General features: G+C 45.7%; 3 non-coding genes across 3 annotated transcripts; 1 reads left to right on the plus strand and 2 right to left on the minus strand.

Annotated features, from left to right (window-relative positions):
* The first annotated feature begins 1699 nt into the window (after positions 1 to 1699).
* On the plus strand, positions 1700 to 1916 carry LOC144742089 (small nucleolar RNA U3). The gene has a single exon (XR_013590058.1). It is a non-coding gene; the product is annotated as a small nucleolar RNA U3 (small nucleolar RNA).
* A 6378-nt stretch (positions 1917 to 8294) lies between these two features.
* On the minus strand, positions 8295 to 8376 carry TRNAS-AGA (transfer RNA serine (anticodon AGA)). Its single transcript has one exon. It is a non-coding gene; the product is annotated as a tRNA-Ser (tRNA).
* Positions 8377 to 8987: 611 nt separating this feature from the next.
* Positions 8988 to 9196, minus strand: LOC144742091 (small nucleolar RNA U3). The gene has a single exon (XR_013590060.1). It is a non-coding gene; the product is annotated as a small nucleolar RNA U3 (small nucleolar RNA).
* Positions 9197 to 12696: the final 3500 nt, after the last annotated feature.

Below are 12696 nucleotides of genomic sequence, written 5' to 3' on the forward strand. Positions count from 1 at the left end.
CCAGTGTAATCGGCTGCATACAAGAGACTCTCATCCTGTGATAGCTCGGAGAACAAAGACGATTTTATCAACAGGAAATCATTTCACATCAATGTGCAATGTGTACACATTTCAATAAAGTAATGACAAACAAAATGTTATATCATGAATGTTTTGGCTCTCCAAGTCTGTAGTACAGGTTTTAAACACTGGGCGACCACAGTCACACATGATGCTGACAGAAATACAGCCAATTCGCTGAGTTGGTCACATGGTACCAAAGTGTTGGTGTGTGCAGTGTAGTGTCGGAACAGTACTGACCTCATGTGGGGATTAAAATACAGTAATCATCTCAGTGCAGCCTAATAAAGGTTTCCTGAGTTGCATGTGACATTGGATACTTGGATAAACAACAACTGTGTTGAGGGCTTGTCTAGGAATTGAACGCAGAACCTCTCACACCCTAAGTGAGAATCATACGACTAGACCAACAAGCCATAAAGCTTACAGCTTATTCGTATAGTGCCAATTCAGACTGTACTACAAAGTAAAGCTTAAGTAAAACTTAACAGATGTAAACTGACAGATGATGAGTCCAAAGAGTGGGAGGAAGTTTACAACACATTCCTTTGCCGTATTTGGTGCAGCCACAGCACACAGTTCTCACCTCACACTGTACAATCACAGCCTGGTCAGCAGGTCTGCTTTGATTTTCTATGAACATGCCTTGAACCAATATTTGAACAGTCAGATTTGTGTAGCAACTCCTCCCTCCTTGTTATGCTTCTGGATTAAAAATAGAAAGGTTTTGTCTTGAATGGATGACAGACCTTTTTCTCTTCAGTCTTAACTGTATTGCTCTTTGGGCAAAATAACGTGGAATCATATTATAATGTTTGAGTGCAGCAACAACACACAAGCCAACAGAGCAGTTCAGGTTGATGGACTGCTAATCCCTTGTGATCTGTAATCATAGGAATAGAGTAGATTCTTTATAACACACAAGTTCCTCGATCACAGCCAGAAAGCAAATCTATATCTTTTAAATATTTCATTTACTCAAGAATAGAAAGATCTCTTGAAGAGCCTGCATGACTCCTGAGCACTGCTTTATGTCTGGAAAGGAGCAAAGAACACCTTGTCACTGGCAACCTTGTCTTGACATTACTTCTGTTTGTGTGCAGTAAACCTAAAGAACGGGAGAAAAAGAAATTGACCACACACAGTTCCAATTGGCTGATAAAGCAATTCCTAAACAATGCTGTGTCTCAAATCACATACTTCCATACTTAAACTGAGTATTTTGAGGACCCAAGCGCATTCACACCGAATGAGTTCAGATATTTCAAGGATCTAAATGAACACTGTTCACCTGCATGAGCTACAAAAACTCACTTAAAATGTGTTGGACGTCATTTAAAAATTAACTTTTCAATTAGTTTTATTCATGTATCCAGGACTAATTCAGCTTGACCGAGGCTTGTGTCTCGTTGGTGTTTCAGTAACTGTAACACTGACTTTTTTCGTCTTTTTATTATTATTCCTTTCCCACTGACCTTCGTTGTGTTGCTGCAGTCACAGTTGTAATGTCAGACGCTGTGACTGGCAGACCTGGATTTCCATAAAAACATGGCAGTGGAGTGTATTGATCCCAGGAAGGAACCCTGAGTGAGAGTCACTCTGTAAGGAGTGAGGTTCGATTTCAGTCCTCTGATGTATTCAGACTATACTTTCAGGGATCATTTCTATAGCTTCTGGCTTAAGAAATGTGTTTCTTTGGGTATTTGGTCTTGCTAACCATGATGATGAGTCATGACGTTCCTCTCTGTGCCTGAGGCTGACAATGAATAATGATTCACCTCATATGTTCACTGTCGTTGACGAGTGCTTGTTGCTTTTTCCTGAAGCAACAATGGGAGGAATGTGTTCAGAGTGGTTGTCTGTTGTTCAACATTTCTTAATGCAGATATGTAAGAAGCAAGAAATCAGTATTGCATTGTTTTGTCAGTTTGTGAGCGAGCACGCTATAGATAATGTCATGCATCTCTGGATATATATTTTTAAAAGCATGTTCATGCACAAAGCACATTAATTTACAATCTGTACTGTTATCACCTACAGTATTTTAACTCAGCATTTTTTTGAGTTTGCTATAAAACTTTGAATATTTCACATCCCAAACTCTTCCTCTACATTCTGATTGGCTGTCGTCCTCCATCTTCCCTTTTGTCTCCTCATCCAGCGCTGATTCCCTGCAGCTGGGAAAGAGGACATTCCCCGTCCTGATGGGGGTTCCAATCTCAGCCGTCGCCATTTGTCGTATGGTGCCGCTATCCGTGGTTCTGAAGGGCAAAGCTCAGGGCTGTAGGTGAGAGCACAGAGCTCTCTGGGGTGCTGATGCCCTCACCTGCCTCACTCTGGGGTTGCCACAATCTGGACACTGGACGTCCACTAGAGGCAGCAGAGTAGCCGAGAAGACGTAAGACAGCAGCAACCACTAACTGGGCACAGGTTTGTACCGTGAGCTGACTTACCAGATACTTCAGGTAAACTGCACATGCATGTTGCACATAAGCAGGTTAATGTTGCTAAATGAAGTCATCACCTGCACAGGGACTCGAAACCCTGGACCCTCAGATTAAAAGTCTGAGCTACACAGGCTTCATGCTTGTCAACACTTATTCAGTTTGTTATTTATTATCAGTCAACTGTGATGGTGATGAGACTGTTTGAAAAATGATGTTTATTCCCACATAACATTTTATCCACTATACTCCTGATAAGACCAACTCAAGGACACTGGACGCCACTTTGACAGAAACATGGTTCTCATGGTCAAACTCAAGAACTGCAGACAAATCCAGATCTTCACCTCAATTTGTGTCCTGCAAGAACTAGTATAGAATTATATTTTTAGAATGTAATTCTAATTATATTTTTATAATATAATTCTATGCTACTTTACACATGTAAGATGTCCAGGCATCATTTCCTGTCATTCACTGTGTCACTAACTCTTTAATTCTGCCAACAGCCAACACTTTTATGTGATGTTAGCTATAGTGTGTCCTCTCAGAAACTGACATCAGAGGACTGAAATCGAACCTCACTCCTTACAGAGTGACTCTCACTCAGGGTTCCTTCCTGGGATCAATACACTCCACTGCCAGGTTTTTATGGAAACACTCCATCCCGACCCACCCACTCCCACACATGGACTCCCCACACACACACGTACACACACACTCAAGGATACACATGCATGCACGCACGCACACAGTAATTGGACTGGTGACATGGCTTAGCACAGAGAATCAGAGCGAGGAAAAGCCACCTATGGGTGCTGTAGCAAAAACCCAGTTTTTGTTCATGGGCAGCATAGGGGATCTTTTAGATTCAATGGATCATGTCTCTGCGCACAAAGGAAACAGGCAACAACCAGTTTTAAGATATGTATTTATTGCCTAAATACCAATAACACACATAAAATAGTAAAATGACAAAACACAAGACAAACAAAGAACAGACATAGAACGTAAAAGAAGAAAAAATATACATTCTGGGTGATGGTGATAGGATAAAGTTATTGATCAATTATTAATCCCTTAATAACTGAACTAATGACTAACCTTTAGAAAGTAGCTTATTAGTAAATAAATACTCTTAATAAACGTACTGTGTTGAAAGTACTGGTGAAATAGTGTGAAATACGATCTGGCGTCAACGTCGAGCGTTTTATTCTGAAAAGTAGCCAGATGTTTTAGTTTGTTTCGGTGTGGATTTTCCTGTCCCGCTTCATGGATTTAGTGCCAAAATTATGTGTCTCAGTATCTTCAACGCAGCACTTCGGACTGACAGAGCTGAGACGCAGTTGGTGTAAATGGACACATTGATTAGAATGGAAACGTATTTGATCCGGCGCCGTGCCGGATCGGACACACAGCTGGTGTAAATCCAAGGTAAGCTGAACGAACTTGGAGAACTTTGTCGGAGCGAAGGTACAGAACTCTGGTAAAAGAAAAAGGAGTGCTCAAAGAAAAATCCTCTGCTCTGAAAATGACTGCTCCGAAAATGCTCGTAGTGAATAAAATGACTGCTCATAGGACAAAGGGTGTGTTGCCCTTTTATCGTGGGAAGAGGTGGTTTCGTCTAACTCATTACTATGCATGAATTGGTCAAGTTAATGTCCAATCACACCTCAACTAACAAGTTAGAAAAGGAGATACTAGTAGTAATTTAAGACTGGCAGGAGCGGTGCATGTACCAGCCCCCAGGGGACACGCATCTGTGGTTTGGAGCCAAAAACTTTTGTGTTAACCTTCCCCAAACACCATGACCCAATGTGTGAACTCTTGTAAACTACTGGCACAGAATGTATCATGAGATTAAAGACTAGATATCCTAGTATAACTGAGCATCATTACTTATCTAACGATAAGAAAGAATCAGGATCTGTAAGAAGATTATATATTACATGGTTCAGGGTTCTAGAATGAACATTCTAGAATAAAGAACATCAAGAATATACGTGTTGGCATTACAAATTTCACGCTGGTGAAGTCTGTAGCAAGGTATTAGAGTACATCATCAGAAAAGGAGACATTGTTGAACAGCAAACATCAAAACGTCCATGATTCTAATATCAGCCTCAGGTAAACTGGTAGTAAACAACTAATGTTCTTCTATACGAGTATATAACATTACCATGAGACACATAATATGTTTAATACATTTGTTAGGTTACAAATGATTCAAAGGGATCTCAGAGTCTCAGTCCTGCTCAGGAATGCATGAAAAGGTCTGGAGTTCAGTTTGGCTCCCAAAGAAGAGAGTGGGGGAGTTTGAGATTTGGGTCTTCAGAGTCATAAACTGTGGAAGGGAGGAAGATTCTTCTCCCTGCAAGGTGTTTGTCTAATGTCAGCAGTGACATCTTTTTGGTTTGATGCCCAGAGAGTGAGGAAGGAGGCCCATAAGGAGGTTCCGTGTTGATGAGAAATCAGCAGGGGTCATGCTGGTGTGACCTCAGATGGGCTGAGTGACAAGTGGTGAGAAAGGCATGTGGAGGAATGATACCAAGCAGGGTGTCCGCTACAGTGGCCATCCACACCGAGAGGCATCATACTCCGAAGTATGGATACCACAAAGAGCACCACCATAGAGACCCCCCCCCACAGCCTGGAAAGACCCGGGTAGACCCCAGAGGAAGTGGAGCCCCCCCCCAGCCCCTCCAGGCCCAAGGGGCTCCCAAGCCGAAGCCCCTGCGGAGAGAGCAGACTCAAACCCCAAGTGTGGAGGGGCCCCATGAAGAAACACTGGAGCTAAAAACCAAAAGATTAAAAAAAAAGTCTAAAATTGTGAAGATTACGAAAAATCTACAATATTAGAACATACAGATCTGATGTACAGATGTATATCATCAGCGAAATTGATACCGTGTGTCCCGATGACATCCCCCAAGCCAAGCATGTAAACATTAAAAAGAAGTGGACCTAAAATTGACCCTTGGGGGACCCCACACTTAATTTCATGCGTTCTAGAGGAACATGTTTCCATACTTACAAAAAAAGATCCATCTGTGAGATAGGAGCGGAACCAGTTAAAAACAGTACCAGAGAGGATAGCATAGCCCAAACGGTAGACTTTCGTCCATTAATCAAGTAACCCAAGACTTGTTGATCCAGCTTTGTGATACAGGCCCCTGGTGTCGATGTGTGTGTGTGTGTGTGTGCAGTGGCGGGCCATGCCCAGGCCTTCAGTCACTGTAGAAACCTTCTTATTTTGAAGAAATGCAGTATAAGGGGCTGTTGCATCACATAGATAACTCATGTAGCCAAAATAAATGGATTTAATGAAGAAATAAGACATAATAATAGAATAAGAAATAAGACACATAAAATCATCAATAATAACCTCGGAAAACTGCAACAATTTGGAAAAGAGCAGCATTTTACACCTGATTATCCTGATTATTTGTACACAAAGTCCTTCCTTTCTTTCTTAAGGAAGAGTTCAATTACTCTGTCGTAGAGATTATCCGTGTGTTTTAGGTCCATCAACAAGTCCTTTTCTATGACATAGTGTCTCAGTGTTTTTAATATTCTATTTTCTTCGCCTTCTGCGCACTGGTCACTCAGCTGTAGATCCACTCTCTACTACTGCACAGAGGTCCGTGCGGACTCAAAGTGGATGACCGTAAGTCTTGTATGTGCAAACCGTAACATTATGACACCAGCATTCTCCTCCTGAATCAATGGGGTTCTTGGACCATGCTGTCTTCTCTGGATTTGAGGTTTTATCAGTTCCTTTTCCTCAAGAAAGAGGTCTCACCTCTGGAGATTCCCGCTGTTCCACTGCAGGTTCAGTGACATACAAATGACAAAGGCGTTGTAAGGTGAGATGTCCAGTATGTCAAAAAATATCACCAGTGGCCACTGCAGGGTCTGGCTTTGCAGCTAAAAGCAGTCACCAGCTTGTCCATGGTGTCCACCCCTCCTTTTGTGGTATTGTAATCCATGAGGATTTCTGGTTTTTGATGCTCCTGGCCACAGATTCTCCTACCCCTGGGCAGTGTACTCATGAGTACCACATTCTTGCCTTTCTTTGGCACAAAGGACACCAGGGATGTGTCAGCTGTGTACATAAGCTTGGAAGAGTTGACAGGCCTGCTCTTTGTAGTCAGCGATTGGGGTGGCTTGTTCTTCCGAATTGTTCCCACCATGGTCAGCTTCCTCTTTAGGATTTCCGGTCCCAGCTTGTGTGACATTAAAAAAAAAAAAATGTTGTACCCAATGAGTGTCATCAACTCTCATGCCTTGATTTTTCTCAGGGGCTCCTCCATCAGGCTTCCAAGCATATGATGAAGTGGCATCACAGAAAGCCCATATCTTGATACCATATTTTGCAGGTTTAGATGGTATATACAGCGGAAAGGGGCAGCATCCCCTGAATGGCATGAGCTGCTTATCAATGCTGACATTAGGCCCAGGGTTGTACAACAGGGGGAGCCGGTGCACCCACTTTTTCCCACACTGTTCTCATGGCAGCTAATTTGTTTCTCTGCTGTCAAGCTGGTCTGTCGTCTCGGTTATCAACGGAAAGCTGATCATTTTGGTAATAATGTGGAAGTTTTCCAGAGACACTGTGGTGCGGAAAATTTCCTCTGCCAGTTTCTGCATCCCATAGGGATTCTGTGGATTCACCTTTGGACCTGAAAACTCCAGCAAGAAAAAGAACCCCAAGAAATAATCAGTTTGGTCCATCTCCTTCCACATCTCTCAAAAAACACGACGTCCTTCCAAATTACTCCAATCCAGAATACTTTTCTGGATGGAATCTGGTATGAAAAGCTGACTTGATGGGCTGCACATAACCGCAGTCCGTGGTCAGAGGAACTGCTGGGATTTGAACCCAGGGTCTTTACTGAAGCACATGTGGAAAGTGTCTCGTGAAGACAATGAACTCGTCTTTTAAATCAGTGAGGTCAGAGGTGAGTTGGTGGTACAGGCCCCAGGTGAAATCCAATACTCATCAGAACACAACCAAACGTGCATAGAAGTGATGCGAACAGTATGGTGTACCAGTGAAGAAGAAAGCACTAAAGTATTAGTTTAGATGCATTGGGAATCAAACACAGGTACCTCACATTCTACCACTGAACCACCAATGCCTGTAGCAGTCCAAGAAATAGTCAACAGTCCTTTGACACTCCACAAGATCAATCCACTTCACAGGATCAGTAAATCTGAAATTCTGAAATACATGATTGTAAGACATACTCTCTTCCAAAATCAGTTGCAATGCCCTCTCAGCAGAGAATCTTTTGGCCATCGAGATCAGTTTTGATAAGGAACCACACTGGCAAACAATCATTCCTTGTGTACCATCCCCAGTTTATTTATGTATGACGAACAGCCATAGTTCTATTGATTCATGTATTCCTGCTGTCAGAAGGGAATTTGAACGCACACCTCCAGTTCTTCAGCTCTTCTGGGGGGACCCCAAGAGATTCCCAAGCCAGCGGAGTAACATAGTCACTCCAGTGTCCCCTTTCTGGTGAGACATGCCCGGAATACCTCCCTCGGGAGGCATCCAGGGGGCATCCGATACAGATGCCCAAGGAGGCTTTTTATGCAGAGTCATGTTATCAAAGACACACAACGCAGTAGGCAGCTGTGTTGCTCGTCAGGAATCAAATGCTGCTCGTTCTTGCGACATTCTGGTAGTTGAAGTAGCTGATGTAGATAGAATCCTGGGTTCACTGGATTGGAAGACAACACTGGGCCAAACAAGGAGGAGAGTAAGCCACTTAAAAACACCGTTGTTGACAGGATTCGAACCTGCGCGGGGAGACCCCAATGGATTTCTAATCCATCGCCTTAACCACTCGGCCACAACAACCCACAAAAGTGTCACATGTATTATATTGACGTTTTTCACTGGGATTGGAATTGAGGTTTGCTGTCACATTTTATCCACTTGTCTTGATCAGACCTCGTCAAGCACCCTGGACTCTACTTTGATAGAAACATGGTTCTTAAGTTACACTCAAACCCACCAGGCCAAATCTTGCTCGACACCTCCTTTTATTTTATTTACCCCGGAGAGCTCCATGCTCTCACCTACAGCCCTGAGCTTGGCTCTTCAGAACCACGGAGAGCAGCATCACACGACAAACGGCAACAGCTGAGAATGGAACCACCATCAGTAAGGGAGTGTCCCTCCCTCCCAGCGGCAGGGAATCGGTGCTGGATTAACCAGTGAGACAAAAGGGAAGACGGAGGACTAGACAGCCAATCAGAATGTAGAGGAAGAGTTTGGGACGTGACATACTCAAATTCAAAGTTTATAGCAATTTTATAGCGTGTTCATGTAAACTATGCATGAATATGCTTTAAACAGAAAATATATATATATCCTACACATACCTGTACATCCTCTCACAAACTGATTTAAACAATCGAATACTTATTTCTTGCATCTTACATAATTGCATTAATAAACAGCAAACAACCACTCTGAACACATCCCTCCCAGTGTTACTTCAAGAAGAACCAACATCAACAACAGTGAACATATGAGGTGAATCATTATTCACTGTCAGTCTCAAGCACAGAAAGAAACATCATGACTCATCATTATGGTTAGCAAGACAAAACACCAACAGAAACACATTTCTTAAGGCAGATGCTATAGAAATGATCCCTGAAAGTATAGTCTGAATATGTCAGGCGACTGAAATCGAACCTCACTCCTTACAGATTGACTCTCACTCAGGGTTCCTTCCTGGGTTCAATAAATTCCACTGCCATGTTTTTATGGAAAATGACCCAGCGTCTGACATAACAACTGTGACTGCAGCAACACAACGAAGGTCAGTGGGAAAGGAATAATAATAAAAAGACGAAAAAAGTCAGTGTTACAGTTACTGAAACACCAACGAGACACAAGCCTCAGTCAAGTTGAATTAGTCCTGGAGACATGAATAAAAACTAAATGAAAAGTTAATTTTTAAAATGACGTCCAACACATTTTAAGTGAGTTTTTTGTAGCTCATGCAGGTGAACAGTGTTCATTTAGATCCTTGAAATATCTGAACTAATTCGGTGTGAATGCGCTTGGGTCCTCAAAATACTCAGTTTAAGCATGGAAGTATGTGATTTGAGACAATGCATTGTTTAGGAATTGCTTTATCAGCCAATTGGAACTGTGTGTGGTCAATTTCTTTTTCTCCCTGTGAGAAGGTGAGCCCCCCTTCTCACCGTCCACCCCCCCGCTCCTCCATGAACTGAACACCGGAATGCCGTCTTCCACTCGCGCACCAAGGCGCGCGCACAACCACACACACACATCCACTGCACGCTCGCACGCACGCACCGTCCTGGCGCTAAAGTTATACACGGGAGGTGTGTGCGAAAGTCACACGGGCTCCGGGACTCTTTTACAGTCATCACCACTCCAATGGTTCTGTCCACCACACCAAGGGCATGTAGTGCGGTACCCACTACCTGCCCGCTTACAATAGGCATTCGGCAAAAGTACAAACAGTCACGCACTTACTTCCTGTTTCCGGCGTCCGGTCCGAAGGCGCCCCAAGCGGGAGCGCGCACCGCAAGGAGGGCGCCATTTAAAGGCCATCCCCGGCAGAGGGCGCCGGGGAATCGGAAAAGGGGTGTGGGCTTAAACCACGATCACAGTTTTCATTTGTATGTTGGGGAAAGGGGTTGTTTTGGTGTGCAGAGGTGTTGTGGTGTACTATTAATGTTTATTTTACTGTCTCAAAATGTTTATTTTATCATTGTGCTTATGTTGGGTGTGTGGGATTAATTGATGTCCCCCTCAGTAATGGTATGGCCTAATTGACCTTATCTCACCAGCTATTTAAAGGAGAGCTCATTTGGGCTGAAGAAGGAGAGAGGAGGAGGCTTGGTTCTGGTTGGTACAAATACGTGGAGAGAAAGAAATAAAAGTTATTACAACGTCATCGCTTTTCCTTGGCTTTTTGTCTCACTAATCCAGTGGGTCCACATCCCAGTAGTAGGGGTGACCGCGTCGGTCCCTCACATTTGGTGTCAGAAGTGGGATGAGAGACGCCATCTGAGAAACTGGAGAGACAAGGGGAAAGACGAGGGAGAGCACGAGGGCGCGGCCCCACCTGGCGTCGAATGGACCAGAGGTTGGCCAGAGGTGATCCACAGGAGAATGTGGACGATTACGAAGAGGAGCTGCTGGGCGGTGAGGCCGGTGGTCCAGCTCGGGGCGGAGCCAGACCAGAAGAATCTGACCTGGCCGCTCTGCGCCAGCTCCTAGAGCGGACCTTGCGGTCCCAAGAGCAAGAGGCGATCAAGCAGGAGCAGCGCTGGAGGAGTGTCCAGATGCAGCTGAACCAACTCAGGGAGGATGTTGAGGCCGACCGGAGGCCCTCACCACTACTGGGAGGACATACACCATCTGCAGGGGGCTCTCCAGTGGCAACGGCGGCTCCAGCGGCGGCTCCAGCGGCGGCTCCAGCGGCGGCTCCAGCGGCGGCTCCAGCGGCGGCTCCAGCGGCGGCTCCAGCGGCGGCTCCAGCGGCGGCTCCAGCGGCGGCTCCAGTATCACCAACACCAGCATCTGCACCAGCTCCAGCCCTGGAACCAGTCTCAGTTCCAGGACCTGCACATTCAGGGGCGACAATGTCCTGGTCCAGGGCTGCCATCCCCAGGTTAGGGGAGGGGGACGACATTGAGCAGTATCTCATCACCTTTGAGCGGCTGGCAATGGCGTACCGCTGGCCGAGAGAGGATTGGGCCGTATTCCTAGTGCCCCACCTCACCGGCAAAGCACGCAGTGCCTATGTTTCCATGGACATGGAACATGCCACAAACTACAGCAGGGTGAAGGAGGCCATATTGGAGAAATATGAGATCAATGAGGAAGTATACCGGAGGAGGTTCCGCGAACCAGAGGTGAGAGCGGATGAGACCCCACGTGAGTTGTACACCCCGCCTCAGGGATCTTTTCGAAAAATGGATTAGGCCGGCAAATAAGTCGGTCGAAGAAGTCGCAGAGGTGCTCATCCTGGAGCAATTCCTCCGCACCCTGGCCCCAGACATCCGAGTCTGGGTGAAGGAACACAAACCCCAGAGTGGGCGGAGTGCAGCAGAACTGGTGGAGAACTTCATGGCGGCTCGGCGGGGGCAAAGGAGTTTCCGGCAGGAGTCCTACGCAAGACCAGCAGCGTGCGGTAGGTCTGAGGGTTTTGGTCATGTGGGTGGTCCAAAGACGAAGGAAGCTCATAGAATGCCTGTCCCAAGTTCTGCCACTTCAGTCAAGCCGAGGGTAGGGCCAGAACAGAAACCTGGAGGTCCGGTAGTCTGCTACTATTGCCATCAGGAGGGTCACATTAAGCCGGAATGTCCCAAAAGAAAACCCAAACACACTGGCCATAGCTGTGTCCCGAGGTCAGGGGAAGGTGAAACAGGGGTTATGGGAAGGTTGCAGATGGTTACTGTCGCGGTTAATGGGAGAGAAGCCACTGCCCTGTTGGACACGGGAAGTACCCAGACACTAGTTCAGCCCCCATCTGGTGGAGAAGAGGGACATGGTGCAGGGTCAGAACATAAAAATCGTCTGTGTCAATGGAGATGAACATGAATACCCTACAGCTGAAGTATACCTCAGTGTCAGTGGCCAGACCTACCAGATGAGGGTTGGAGTGGTAGAGAAGCTGAGCCATCCCGTGGTCATAGGACAGGATATCCTGGTTCTGCCAGAGTTGGTGCAGGCTAGCAAACCGGTCAATGTGGTGGTAACCAGATCCCAGAGCCAGGCACGGGCCTCTAGAGAACAGCTAGAGGAGTCGGCTGAGCTAAGCAGCCTACAGGAACTGCCGTTTTCGGAGGGGGAAATCCTTCCGCCAGCCCAGAGTAAGGGCTAAAAAGTCCCGCAGGCAACGCCGACAGGATAGGTTAGTGGGCACCGTAGAGAGGAATGCAGAGGTACCACTTACCGATCCAGATGCTGAGTGGGGTGATGTCCTGGTTAATCTGGAACAGCTGCAGAGAGAGGATCCCACGTTGCATAAAGCCTATGACAAGGTCGGATGAGGTCCATACCGAGGTAGCTCCTACTTTGACTGGAGAGAGTTACCTAGTGAGAGAAGGGCTGTTGTACCATCAGCCGGGAGAGGGCAGGGCAGAGCAGCTGGTTGTGCCTAGATCACTCAGAGAGCAGGTGTTG

Source organism: Lampetra planeri, unplaced genomic scaffold (assembly GCF_965212315.1).
Source record: "Lampetra planeri unplaced genomic scaffold, kcLamPlan1.2.h2 scaffold_853, whole genome shotgun sequence".
Taxonomy (NCBI): Eukaryota; Metazoa; Chordata; class Hyperoartia; order Petromyzontiformes; family Petromyzontidae; genus Lampetra; species Lampetra planeri.